Below are 15,462 nucleotides of genomic sequence, written 5' to 3'. Positions count from 1 at the left end.
TGAATAACGGTTAAGTGATATTTCCGTGGAAACATCAGCTGAAACACCGAGGATTGCTTTTCTTGCAGCAAACCCTTTATTGTAATTTGCCTGAGCAGGTCTTTCTTCAGTGTTTCTTTTTGTATCCAAATAAAATAGTTCATTTGTTGCAGTTGTTTCTGCGTAATCTTGACTGTATTCTAACAAATTTTTGATATTAACAGCTTGATTTGCATAGTTACATTCATAAACTTTCCTACCATTTATTATGACATCGAAGTTGTTGATGAATGAATGTGATCCATTAACAATCCCATTATGATCTTCAGCCGCAATATTACCGTTAGCCATTGTTTGTAATTTGAAGGTCATTGATATTCTGGCATTATACCAGTCAAAAGGTGTTACCTCACCAGTATTGTCAACAACAAACCTGTATCCGTCTTTCTTCTGAGAATTGTCGTTTCCTGGATCACCAGTATTTAATGGTGTATCGAGTTCGAAAAAGAAATCTTCATAACTTTCTAAATATTTCGGATTCCTGAATGATTTCATTATACTATTATATTACACAATTTTTCATATCTTAATTTTTTTCCCACCAGATATTATTCTATTCACACGATCTGCTATTTCTATATCAGAAAGTTGTTTTGCACTATTTTTAGACATGTTAGTGGGTGAAATGATTTCAGGTTGTTTTTCGCTTAATAACTGAACTATCTTTTCTCCCGATCTTCGATTAGGGGTAATCTTTTTTATTAAAGCGTCTGCTGCTTTATTCCCAATATGCTCTCCAGTTTTTGTAACAGCCTTTGTAGCTGCTGTTTTAACTCCTTTTTTGGCTAATTCTTTGGCCGTTTTTCCGAATAATTTTGATGTAATTGATTGTAATATATTCCCGCCGATAATTGATTCATCGTAAATATTCTTTCTAACATAACGACCAATTTCTGGGTCGTATCTTCTTTTGAATTCACTTTGTCTCATTATACAATTTCATTACACAAAACTTGAACGTAGAATTAAACTCATAAACCAATCTATATTATTCAAATCAATTGGTCTGTTTAATGCATCAGTTACCGTTATTCTGATTTCGGATAGAATATCTTTTGATACTGGACTGAATAAAGCTCTTTTCGGCTCAAAAGTAAATGGAAATGATCTTCTTAAATTATCTGTTGGAATCATTATTAATGTGTTTGTTAATACTCCATCGCTAATACTGTCAGTTATAAGATCACAATTTATGTTTATGACATCAATACTATTGGTTATATTTGGAAGTTTGCTGCTATAATCAGTCTGTGTTATTATTTTGGGCTCAAAACCGATCAGATCACCGAATTTTGAATTGGATATATCTAATCTCCATTTGTTTCCAAGTTCGACAACGACACGATAACTTGATAAAACAAAATACAGTTTGACAGCTACACCATTAGCTGGTTGATCATCGTTTTGTTTAATGGCTTGTGTAATATAATTATTAAGATCATCATAACTGTACATACCATCAACAAATGTGATTGTTTCCCAATTGGCTCCACTATCTTTGGAGTATTTGATTTTATTATTGTTGTTTTTATTATTGATATTATGCCATGAATAAGTCATTGACACACGATTAACTGCTAGTTCATGTTTCATATCGCTGCTAAGATGAATTGGTGGATTAAACTTGATTGAAAAGTCTTCAGGCTGACTCCTACCTATTTTTTGACGATTAACGGATGATATCTTTATTTCTCGTTCTTGCATATATATCATTATAATACATAATTATTCAATAGCTCAATTAGTTGTTTATTGGAAATCGTACCTAGTTGATTCAATTTACGGGCAATCTGTGAAAATTCATTTTTAACTGAGTTATTCCCAGCTAAAATGGATCCGCCGAGAAGTTCCATTCTGTCAAGTAGGTCATTTCTATTATTGAAATATACAACTCCTGATCCTATTTTTTTGAACTTATTACTGGTTTTATGGATTGGAATTTCACTCAGTTGGTTTAATTCATTGAAAACCATTTTGGCTATATCACTGTATTTCTTTTTTGAATTGAATCTCTTTGTGAGGAGATCAATGGTGTCAAAATCAACCTTCTTATCAAGCACTTTTTGTCCATCTTTTGATGCAATAAGACGTAATTGTCCCATCAATTTGGGGATATCAATCATGAGACCACCATACTGACCATATTGATTTATCTTATACGCATTACGCTTTGGTTGTGTATGCAAGCCTTCACCACTGAGGGTTTTTATACCTTCTGGGATGAGTTGAATTCTTTTTCTGTATTTTTTAACAGCCTCCATTTTCATGTTTAACATATCGATTTTAGCTTCATTTTTGATTTTACCTTTACCTCTTGATAAAACACCTTTTTGTCCACCAATTTCCTTTATTATTTTCCCAACCTTATTATCATAATCCTTAAAAACAAGCGAACCATCCTTAATACGTTCTAATAGTGAACTAGGTGGAATTAATTCATATTCCATCATTATCTCAATTTCATCATCATTGAATCCTTTGTCCAGATTTGCTTTATATGGTGAAATCATAGTTGGTTTATAACCAATTGGCAGTTTTGTTTCTTGTTGTGGTTGTGGTTGTGGTTGTTCAGGCTGAATTGCTAACATCTCAATGTTCTCCAAACCTGATGTGATTGCTTTTTGGTTTTTCTGCAACTGCTCAGTTAATTTATCCTGTTTGTCGTCGATTGCTTGTTTTGTCTCATCCTGAGCTTTAATTATCGGTTTGAACGTTTCTGATAAACCCTGTTGTAAATCTTGTTTATTATGCTTGTATTCCTTCAACGTGTCTCTTACCTCTTTAGTTAAATTTCCAGCCTTGATCTTGGCTTCAGATATTTGTTTTAATCTTTGTAAGTCCATTATACTATTTGCTTACATAAACTTATCTAAACTTATCTAAACTTATCTTTCAGAAATCATATACAAATCCATCATTTTTATTGTCTAATAAAATAGTATAATGGATATTCCAAACTATGGCAATGAAAATGAAAACAATAATTTCAAACGGCTATATGGATTCATGCCAAATGATACATTTCGAATGCTTATCTGTGGTAATACTGGTTCGGGTAAAACTAACCTTCTTTATCACATGCTTATGAAACCATTACTCTACTATGATCAGATACATCTTTATGCAAAAAGTCTAGAACAAGCAAAGTATAAAGATATGATTCAAAAGCTAAATGATATATCAAATAGTGTTGGTTATGATGTGATAGTTTATAGCAATGATCAGATAATTTCAGTTGAGAGTTTAATGGATGATGAATCACAAAAGATTGTCATATTCGATGACTTTATTTGTGATAAAAACCAAAAACCATTAATCGATTATTTTTATAAGAGGCCGGCATAAAAACTGCTCTGTTATTTACCTTAGTCAATCATTTTACAAGACGCCAAAGGACATCAGATTGAACTGTTCACATTTCTGTGTCTACGACTTCCCAAGCAATAATGAACAGAGTCTGATATCTCGTGAATTGGGAGTTGATAAGGTAACATATATTAAAACCACCAAAAAACCATATTCTTTTCTCTATGTGGACAGACCTATGAAAGTTGTAAAAAGAAACTTTTACGGAACAGTCTAATCAATTAGTATAATGGGAATTTTCAATGATGAAACAACTTCTACATCAGGTTCTGGATCTTCTGGATCAATAGGACAACAAGGTCCTCCAGGTGTTGGTTTTATACTAACAGATAATGGTGATTATAACTTATAAAACAAAAAAATGGTTAATGTTAAACAAGGCACTAATCCTAATGATGCTGTCACAAAGAGTCAGATTCAATTGTTTGAGGGAGCTCGACCAGGTGCAGTCGTTAATAATAAATCAGTTATTTACAGCAATACCGGCAGCGTTCATACCAATAGTATCTATCTACAAGATACACCAGACGGTGCTGGTAGCTCCAATGATGTTCGATTAATGACTGAGCATCAGTCTTATCTTCATATACCAGATTTGCAAAACTTTGATGGTTATGGTGGACGAGCTAAAAGCGAAATTATGGTCACATCAACAGAACAACATATCACCGGACGGAAAACATTTTTTGATATTAATGTTTTAAAACCTGATAATGACGATCAAGCAGCGAATAAAAAGTACGTTGATGATTCTGTTAAAAAAATACCATCACCTGATTTATCAGGTTATTTGGAAAAGGATGGATCATCACCAATGACTGGTAACCTTGATATGGGTAATAAACAAATCACCAATCTTGGTGCTAATATACAAAATACCTATGATGTTGTTAATTTAGGTTTTTGTGATACCAAATATTTACAAAAAGTTTCAAATAGTGATCTTAATATGGATCGACATCTGATAAAAGATATGGGTCCACCTGTTGATAATACTGATGCTGCTACAAAGGGTTATGTTGACAGTGAAATAGCAAAAATACCAGCTTTAGACACATCGGATTTCATTAAAAAAGATGGTAGTGTCCAAATGACTGGAGATTTGAAACTTGGCAATAATCAAGTGAGAGCTTGGAATGCTCCTTCAAGAGGGAACAATAAAAACTGGGAATTTTGGAGAGGTGATATCACAGTCGATGGTGATTTGATTTTAAACAATCATGAAATAAAAAACGTTACCACTCCAAAAGCAAATGAATCAGATAAAGCCGCTAATGTTGATTTCGTGGTCAATGAGATTAATAATAACAATGCAAATGTCACACAACAGTATAAGGATTGGGTTGCTCAAAGTCATCTCATCAGCAGTCACAAAGAAAATGTTTTCAAATACCTGTATGACACAGATGAATCAGCTTCGGAGTATAATATAAGGGTAGATGGGTTCGAAGAAAACTTCAGAGAATCTGCTCATCAAAATAAAAAAGCTTATTCAATCACAATGATTAAGGACACTGATGGATCTAATGATTATCGAAGTGGTATCTCATTCAACATTTATCCATTACCCATTGGTACGTTCACAATGATATTCGAATACTATTGGCCTGAATCCACCAATGTATCATTATCAACTCAGGGAACAACTGTCTATATTCACAAACAGGTCTATCGAGCATTCGACACGTATGGCAAACTGCTTGTTCAGATTAATTACAACAGTAAAACCACACCTGATCGTATAACATTAGTCATCCATGGCAGAGCTGTAGTCCAAAATCCAGAAGGATACTTGGTTATTTATGGAATCAAAGGATGGAGTGACAGTGTTGATCCAAGAGTTTATGATGGGCTGAAAAATGAAATGTTCGATTTCGAAAACAACAAGATGAAGATGCAGGTGGATATTAATATGAATGGCAAAACAATAACAGGTTTAAAAGATCCAGCCAACAATCAAGATGCTGTGTCAAAAGGATATTTGCTAAAATCAATCAAAACCAATTCAATTCAGTACTACGGCACTATTAGTAGTTCAAAAGTTTTTACAATAAATGGATTACCTTTTACAAAATCAGATGCAATTTACATTAAAAAAGTCAAAATCATTACCCATGGATCGAGAACTGGTGATGATCGTCTTTTTATTTCCGCCACAAAGAATAATGTCACATATACAACACGTCATAATTTTACATGATGTAAAGTATATGAAATGATTCATATATGAACTGCGGATGTAGATGAAAGTGAGAAGTGATCATCGCAGTGAATTTCCAATTTATGCAACTGGAAATTAGAAGCCTGAAAAAAATTCAGGCTTCAACGTTCATCCCGTTGAAGCCTGAATTTTTTTCAGGCTTCTAATTTCCAGTTGCATAAATTGGAAATTCACTGCGATGATCACTTCTCACTTTCATAATTTTACATATAATCCCAATCATAATGTGATAATTAATATCGATACTTTATACAACAACATCCAACAAATAGCTCTTCAAAACGGGAATAACATGAAATTTGAAATAATATTCAACATCCATGATTTAAATTAGTATGGTCTAATAATATAATGCCATTCATTCAAGACGAAAATGACAACCATATCCTTGATAAAAACGGAAACAAGATTGAATATACGGTCGTTTACGAAGAAATAGATCCTCACTACAAACAAAGAGAACCAATTCACGTCAATGATGATGGTCACCTTGACACAGAAGACCGTCATCTGATTATCAAAGATGGAAGACAACCAAATCATGCAATATCTCTCAGTCAACTCCAGAGCTACACAGAGGATACTATCAAACCACTGATTAACAATAGTATAAGACAATCTTTGGTGCAATTGGATTCTGACATCAAAGGACTATTGGAGAATATGATGCGCGTTAAAATAAAACCGTTAATAATCAGCACGATTAATGAAGCTCTTAAAAAATCATAAAATTTTGTATGGACAATAATTATAAAAGACTATGACTGATGTAACAGAGTTCAACCACGTCAGCAAACATTATCATCTAACCAAATCGATGAATTGAAATCTTATTACAAAACATATCACAAAAAAATGTGGATTTACAAAAAAGCTTATAAATCCTATAGAAAATGGAAATTAATCGGTAACATCAGTTCTGCAATTATTGCTGCTGGTGGTATATCCAGTAGTTTACCCACTTCAGGCATATCTCTTGTTGCGGCTACTGCTGTTTCACTTTTTATTCAAATATATTTGAAGCATAAAAATCTTGACATAAAAACATACCAATGTCATTACGCCTTTCAAAGATATGGGCACTTGTTAATATCCATAAAAGAAATCCTTAGAAGTGGCGAATTTGATGATGATCTTCTGAAAAAACTACAACATGCTGATGATTATATTTTAGACAACACACCGATTGTTGATAAACAACCAAGGATGTATGATAAGTTATTTCACTGACCTATTTCACCACCAGTCAAATCCAATACACTATCCCAATATTTTTTATAACTAGCCAATGTTCGGTCACTCTTAATACAAACAAGCGGACTGTGTTCTAATCCCATGGCTCTTAAAATTTGTTCCAATAAAAATTTTATACTGATAATACGTTTCCTTTTCCCATTAATACGGGGAAGGATTTTATTTATTTCAGCGAAAATACGATGTATTTTTGCCCTCTGTTGATAATTAACACATATCATCGATGCTGCCAATAAATCATTGATTATATTTTCAAGATGATATTTTCGATTGTAAACGCTCTTTTTACGAAAGCGATTAAGATTCTCTCGGAAATTAACATATTCGTTTACTACTTTATAGCCAGCAACTTGCCCACAATTTTCACAAACTGAATAACCTCTATCAAGAATTATATGGGCATTAATACAACATTGTTCGCGTTCGTTCGACTGACGATTTTCAAACTGCTCATGACAGAAAGGACAAGACTCTTCAAAATCCTTTAAACCTTCATGTATTTCTGCTGAACATAAATCACAATTCATTCTACTATACAATACATTATTGTACACAATATTGTTTAAACCAGCGAAGACTAAATCAATACAATACAGTCATTACGTCACGGCACAGCTGTGCCGGTCTACATCAAATATCACAATCACAGTCTATTTCATGTCTCCAAGGTATTGCTACAGCTGGATGACTTTCGAAATATTCGACAACAGACAGCTGATTCGCCGCTTTAGTCATACAAACTTTGTGAGTAAACTTTAACAGCAAAATTTATCATGACGTATAATTTTTACTTGTCTCACTGCACCAAAAAACGAATTTACAAAAGTAGCAAAACGGTAGCAAATGTGAAGTAAATACCATATTTGATCAAATTTGGTCATATTTGCTCAAAACCAAACTTCATGTTTGAACGAGATTTGCGCATAAAGCAAAGATGGTAAATACCGCATTTACAGTATATTTACACACCGTTGCAAAAGTGAGAAAGATGTACACATTTGAAACAACTTTTCTTTTATAGTAAATGTGTAGATAATACACACTTTTGCTCCAAGAAAACATAGATTTACATGGGTAGCAAATATGCGGTAAAAGAGTGTGTTTGCTCGACTTTGGCGATATTTGCTCACAAATCAAATATCGTGTTTGCAAGACATTTACAAGCAAAGCAAACGTGGTAAATACCGCATTTACGCAATATTCACACGTGCAGGAGGAAGTACACATTTAAGACAACTTTACCTCTATAGTAAATATGAGTGACACAACACATTTGCTCCAAGGAAAACGTATTTACGTGGTGAGCAAATGTGGTAAAATATCATGTTTGCTTAACTTTGGTCATATTTACGCATAAATCAAATCTCATGTTTGCACGACATTTACAGGCAAAGAAAAGCCGGTAAATATGAGTAACACCACACATTTGCTCCAAGGAAAATGGATTTACGTGGTGTGCAAATGTGGTAAAATATCTCGTTTGCTTAACTCTGGTCATATTTGCGCATAAATCAAATCTCATGTTTGCACGACATTTGCAAGCAAAGAAAAGCCGGTAAATATGAGTAAGAACACACATTTGCTCCAAGGAAAATGGATTTACAGGGTGAGCAAATGAGGTAAAACATTATGTTTGCTCGACTTTGGTCATATTTGCACATAAACCAAACTTCATGTTTGCACGACATTTGCAAGCAAAGAATAGACAGTAAATACAGCTTTTACGTCAACATTGCACACTGTAGCAAATGTGAGAAAGAAGTGCAAATTTAAAACTTTCCTTCAGAAGTAAATGTCATTAAGAACACATATTTGCTGACTAAAAAAATGGATTTACATGCATAAAGAAAATTCCAATTTCGCGTTTCTGAAAGGCGGAAAATGTGGCAAACACACATTTCAGTCAACTTCACTTCGGAACAAAAGGTAAGTAAAGTTAAATACAATGAATTCGTATATTCACCAAAATCTTTATTATCAAAAACAGTGCTGTCAGTGCATAAACAAACAATAACTTTGATAAGCCTCTGCACTTCTAAAAGAACTTATTACATTATACTTCTCAAATATATATATATATATATATATATATATATATATATATATATATATATATACGTGGTCTCTCTAAAAACAATCACACTTTGAACAGTAACCATTGCTTTCTTTCTTGTTATTTCTTTTGGAAAACAACAAAAAGTGTTCTCTTGTTGGAAAAGAAACAATAAAGAATTGAAAAATTGTCAAATACTTGTGAAATGTTCGTGGCTTAAGTCATTTTATTATGCAACTCAGAAACCCATAAACACTTTTATTAGAATAACAGGTAAACCGATCAAGTAAGGCCTTAAGCTACATGTACTGTGTTTTGTTTTATTCTGAGCTTTTTCTGATCCACACCATTATCAGGGAATGAGAAAGTACAGTGTCTACTATTGCCATTATCTATGATTGTAACTTTTATCTATAATTTTTTAGCATCACCTACTGATTATTTGTGCCAGTACCCACACCACCACTCCATTTTAGTATCCTGTACCGTAAACTATTTTTCTCATTCTGTGATGATGATGTGGATTGGCAATCACTCGGAATAAAACAAAATACAGTAGCTTAAGGCCTCACTTGACCCATTTACCAGTTATTCAAGATGAGATGCTATTGAAGGACAACTTCAAACTTTCATTTGACTTTTACACGTTCTTATGCTACAACCAATCAGTAATAAGAAACACAAACCACAGAAAAAGATTACCATAAGGTTTGTAGCTTACTGAACTCTAACTGGATTTATTTTCTTTCCAGACACCAAACATAAATATAGCATCCATGGTTTTATGATTCATATAAATGTAATTAACTCCAAGTAAGTACTTTGCACTTGCTAAAGTGTCATGTCAAATTTAATTTTCAACAGCCCATTCAAGCTCCCCTTTAGACAGATCACTTCAGTGATACCGTCCTAGGAAGGGTTCTTTCCTTTGCTCTTTTAGTAAGGGACTTCTAGTAAACCTTATATAGCTTTTTTTTTTGTTTTCCTTAAAGAGGTTGACTCCCATTGCAGCCTCTTTACTTTGCAGCCAGCAACCTTTGGTTGACCATTGCCATCATCCTCATAGCTGCTCTCCTCACTGCTCATGGCATCCAGAAGGGAACCTCTGCCGCCCTTCCTTTTGTATGGGCATCTTGCCACTGAATCATATCAAGCGCAACTGTGCGTCTCATTAATTTCTGGAAGATAATGGAAGCAATTGTTAGATCAGTAATGCAAACCTTAAAAAAAATGTGTCATCTTTACATTTACATCCGCCTTATGGGCCTGCACCCTTATCACGGATATTCTTGTTGTTCCCAAAAAGACCACAAACAAGGTTATGAGAAATGGTGGCATCTTTTTCAGTAGAAACTCTGAATTAATTACACAGCTTTCTGATACATGTAGTTCACCATATTACTGAGAGATAGTAATATTTTTCCCGGTCAAACTAAACTTTAATTTTAAAACATCTTGACATTCCTGGATAACTTTGAATGATAAGCAGTGACAAAAACGTCCCCTTTACCTCTGTTAATGGAATTTTTAAAATTTGATGCACATAAAATAAGCTGATACTTTGATTTTCCAATCAAGTAAAAGTTATATCAAACATTTATGTCACAATATAAATAAAAATGCCAAGTTTCCTACACTTATTAAGAGCATTGATGTTATTTCCTGTTTATTATTTAGCAAAGTTTTGCCAGTTTAGTTACTTGCATGTACCTCTTTTTGTCGGTCATTCTTCCGTGACTTTTGCTTGTGCTCTTCATGCTTGTCTAGATCTGATGTTTTCAGTCTCCTTGTTTCATGGCAAGATAAAAAATATCTTTGCAGAGCAGCTGCACAAAATGATGCATAATATGTAATTACATAATCATCATTAGAGACATTAACAAATGTATTATTACTATATATATATATATATATATATATATATATCTGTCTGGATTTTTAAGAACATGCCCTCAGAAATTAACCACATTTTGAGACTTTCTAGGCTGATGGAATATGCTAGTCCAGAACATGACTTTAATTAGGGCTCATCACAAGAAAGCAAGGTCAAAGAATACTACAGACCTGGTATAGAAGGTTTGTCTTTGAAATTGGACATGACACTAGCACTGACATTTGAACTGACATGAAACATGGCCTATGTGTTGACAAAACAAGTGCGACATTTCGCAATTATTAACGGCGCCAACGCATCTTAAATCTCACCCAAAACCCGGTCTTTTAGCGGTCCAGTCTAGCTTTCTACAACAGAATCGGCTTAATCGGAGCAAGACAGCGTTCTAAATTGATTTTCCGAATCTCTTCTATATTTACAAATCGAAACGAATCACGCCGAACGACATCTGGAAATTATTTATGACATTGAGTCCGGAAATCCGACCCCAAACCGCACCTCTCGACTAATCGATCACTAGCCTAACAACGCTACAGTTATAACAGCGAAAAATAATCGAATAGCTTTTCAAACTCACGCTTTTTGAAGAGAAAATCCTTGCCATTTCTTGTTCGTGTTTAGTGATATAACTTTAAGTCCCGGATGTTGGCAAAAAGATTGGAACGGGGAACACATATGGCGGTTTTCAACAAGAAAATAAACTAAGTCTTTGGCCAGGTGAAAAATTCCCGATAATTTCATCTTGCCCGACTAGAAATCATCCCTAAGAGCTACTTTTTAAAGCCAAAGACTGTCACCTCCTCAAGCAAAGCCCAAAATATGCCAGCCTTCGTCCAAGCCCGAGAAACTAAAGTTTACCCGTTTAGCTGAAAAACAGGACTACTGGTAGAAAGCATATTAGACCAGGCAGCAACTGCACTGGGAAGACTTTTTCCCTCATTAGACTTAATGATGTCCTCAGGAAAACTTTGCTTAAGGAAGCCAAACAAAACGCTAGGGCTAATGAATTTCTTCTCAGCTAAGACCGCGCCGAATTCAAAGCGAGTTCGTTGTGCCGTGTATAAACGTTTGAGAGAGAATGGGGCTAGCTGGGCAAAACAATTAAATGAGTCTACATCGGGTAGTTTCGGGTAGGGAGGAGGGAGGCGGGGGGGGGGGGGGTGGGTAACGAGAAGAATAGCTTTTGTCTTTAAAATGACTGCTGGTGACTCTTGTATCGTACATCCCTAAATTTAATGGGAAATATAATAATAATAATAATTAAAAAAAAACAACAAGTTATATGTTAAGAAAAGTTAACAAAAATCATAGATTTCTGAGGGTATGTTCTTTTAAATTCAGACAGATATTATTAGTATTTGGGCTCAAATTGTTCAGAACGGCTTGATATTCTTCTTTGTATCATTAATCGCTTCAAGATAAACTGTAGTAACCAAATAAAGAGGAAATGGTGCCTCCACAAGTTATATTTCAGGCAAGAAATCATGTCAGTTTACGAGTGACACAAAGCAAGGGCTAACTAGTTCCTTGCATTCATCATATTTTGAAATAAGCTGTAAAGTTGAGGCTTTAAGCCCTTCTACTAACAGCAGTTACATTGCTAGACACAAAACAACTGTGATTTACAAAAGCAGGACTAGCAAGAAAAGCTTATATTTTCATCATTCCACTTATATCATTTTAATATCTGTCTGGATTTTTAAGAACATGCCCTCAGAAATTAACCACATTTTGAGACTTTCTAGGCTGATGGAATATGCTAGTCAAGAACATGACTTTAATTAGGGCTCATCACAAGAAAGCAAGGTCAAAGAATACTACAGACCTGGTATAGAAGGTTAGTCTTTGAAATTGGACATGACACTAGCACTGACATTTGAACTGACATGAAACATGGCCTATGTGTTGACAAAACAAGTGCGACATTTCGCAATTATTAACGGCGCCAACGCATCTTAAATCTCACCCAAAACCCGGTCTTTTAGCGGTCCAGTCTAGCTTTCTACAACAGAATCGGCTTAATCGGAGCAAGACAGCGTTCTAAATTGATTTTCCGAATCTCTTCTATATTTACAAATCGAAACGAATCACGCCGAACGACATCTGGAAATTATTTATGACATTGAGTCCGGAAATCCGACCCCAAACCGCACCTCTGGACTAATCGATCACTAGCCTAACAACGCTACAGTTATAACGGCGAAAAATAATCGAATAGCTTTTCAAACTCACGCTTTTTGAAGAGAAAATCCTTGCCATTTCTTGTTCGTGTTTAGTGATATAACTTTAAGTCCCGGATGTTGGCAAAAAGATTGGAACGGGGAACACATATGGCGGTTTTCAACAAGAAAATAAACTAAGTCTTTGGCCAGGTTAAAAATTCCCCACAGTTTCATCTTGCCCGACTAGAAATCATCCCTAAGAGCTACTTTTTAAAGCCAAAGACTGTCACCTCCTCAAGCAAAGCCCAAAATATGCCAGCCTTCGTCCAAGCCCGAGTAACTAAAGTTTACCCGTTTAGCTGAAAAACAGGACTACTGGTAGCAAGCATATTAGACAAGGCAGAAACTGCACTCGGAAGACTTTTTCCCTCATTAGACTTAATGATGTCCTCAGGAAAACTTTGCTTAAGGAAGCCAAACGAAACGCTAGGGCTAATGAATTTCTTCTCAGCTAAGACCGCGCCGAATTCAAAGCGAGTTCGTTGTGCCGTGTATAAACGTTTGAGAGAGAATGGGGCTAGCTGGGCAAAACAATTAAATGAGTCTACATCGGGTAGTTTCGGGTAGGGAGGAGGGAGGCGGGGGGGGGGGGGGTGGGTAACGAGAAGAATAGCTTTTGTCTTTAAAATGACTGCTGGTGACTCTTGTATCGTACATCCCTAAATTTAATGGGAAATATAATAATAATAATAATTAAAAAAAAACAACAAGTTATATGTTAAGAAAAGTTAACAAAAATCATAGATTTCTGAGGGTATGTTCTTTTAAATTCAGACAGATATTATTAGTATTTGGGCTCAAATTGTTCAGAACGGCTTGATATTCTTCTTTGTATCATTAATCGCTTCAAGATAAACTGTAGTAACCAAATAAAGAGGAAATGGTGCCTCCACAAGTTATATTTCAGGCAAGAAATCATGTCAGTTTACGAGTGACACAAAGCAAGGGCTAACTAGTTCCTTGCATTCATCATATTTTGAAATAAGCTGTAAAGTTGAGGCTTTAAGCCCTTCTACTAACAGCAGTTACATTGCTAGACACAAAACAACTGTGATTTACAAAAGCAGGACTAGCAAGAAAAGCTTATATTTTCATCATTCCACTTATATCATTTTAATATCTGTCTGGATTTTTAAGAACATGCCCTCAGAAATTAACCACATTTTGAGACTTTCTAGGCTGATGGAATATGCTAGTCAAGAACATGACTTTAATTAGGGCTCATCACAAGAAAGCAAGGTCAAAGAATACTACAGACCTGGTATAGAAGGTTAGTCTTTGAAATTGGACATGACACTAGCACTGACATTTGAACTGACATGAAACATGGCCTATGTGTTGACAAAACAAGTGCGACATTTCGCAATTATTAACGGCGCCAACGCATCTTAAATCTCACCCAAAACCCGGTCTTTTAGCGGTCCAGTCTAGCTTTCTACAACAGAATCGGCTTAATCGGAGCAAGACAGCGTTCTAAATTGATTTTCCGAATCTCTTCTATATTTACAAATCGAAACGAATCACGCCGAACGACATCTGGAAATTATTTATGACATTGAGTCCGGAAATCCGACCCCAAACCGCACCTCTGGACTAATCGATCACTAGCCTAACAACGCTACAGTTATAACGGCGAAAAATAATCGAATAGCTTTTCAAACTCACGCTTTTTGAAGAGAAAATCCTTGCCATTTCTTGTTCGTGTCGCCCCATGTAACGGAATCCGGAATCCGGAATCCAGAGAAATTTTCATGTTGGAATCCGGAATCCAGGACATTTTTTATGTTGGAATCCGGAATCCAGTGAGCTAGAATCCGGAATCCACTAAAGTTTTGGAATCCGGAATCTACTTGTGTCGGAATCCACTTGTGTCGAATTGTTTTGGTAGATTCTTTTTGTTTTCTACCCAGTCACCGTTTAGCGGTCCACCTCTGACTCTTCTACATTTGCGACACTCGAAACACGAGTTCGAACTTGTCCACAAAGGACACACCCCTCTCCGGGGGGGATATTTTCCTCATGACGTCAGCTTCAAAGCACGTGCGACAAAAAAGATGCTCGAAGATTCGCTCGTTGACGCTTTCGAGTGTTTGCATCGGAAGTTTTTTTGAAGTGTATCTAGTCGAATCAAGTGGTTTTTAACTTCACTTCGGTTATGGGAAAGCACAAATCAAAGGAAGACAGGTAAGTTTACAGAAGTTTAGCTTTAAGATATTTCGAGATATTGTTTATATGATTGATTGAGGCTGTAATATGAGATAAGATTACGTGTCGGATAAGTGAAGACAAAAAGAATCCGAAAAGAAAATCCGTCCTCAAATCGAAATTAAAGTGACTTCTCGATCGATCTCGAGTCTGATTCTTGAGAGTATTTATTAAAACAGAGCAAAAAGTAGTTGAAGCTGAAATTAGA

Source organism: Pavona decussata, unplaced genomic scaffold (assembly GCF_977016875.1).
Source record: "Pavona decussata unplaced genomic scaffold, jaPavDecu1.1 SCAFFOLD_543, whole genome shotgun sequence".
In the NCBI taxonomy this organism is placed as follows: domain Eukaryota; kingdom Metazoa; phylum Cnidaria; class Anthozoa; order Scleractinia; family Agariciidae; genus Pavona; species Pavona decussata.
Note: the sequence above shows the minus strand (reverse complement) of the source record.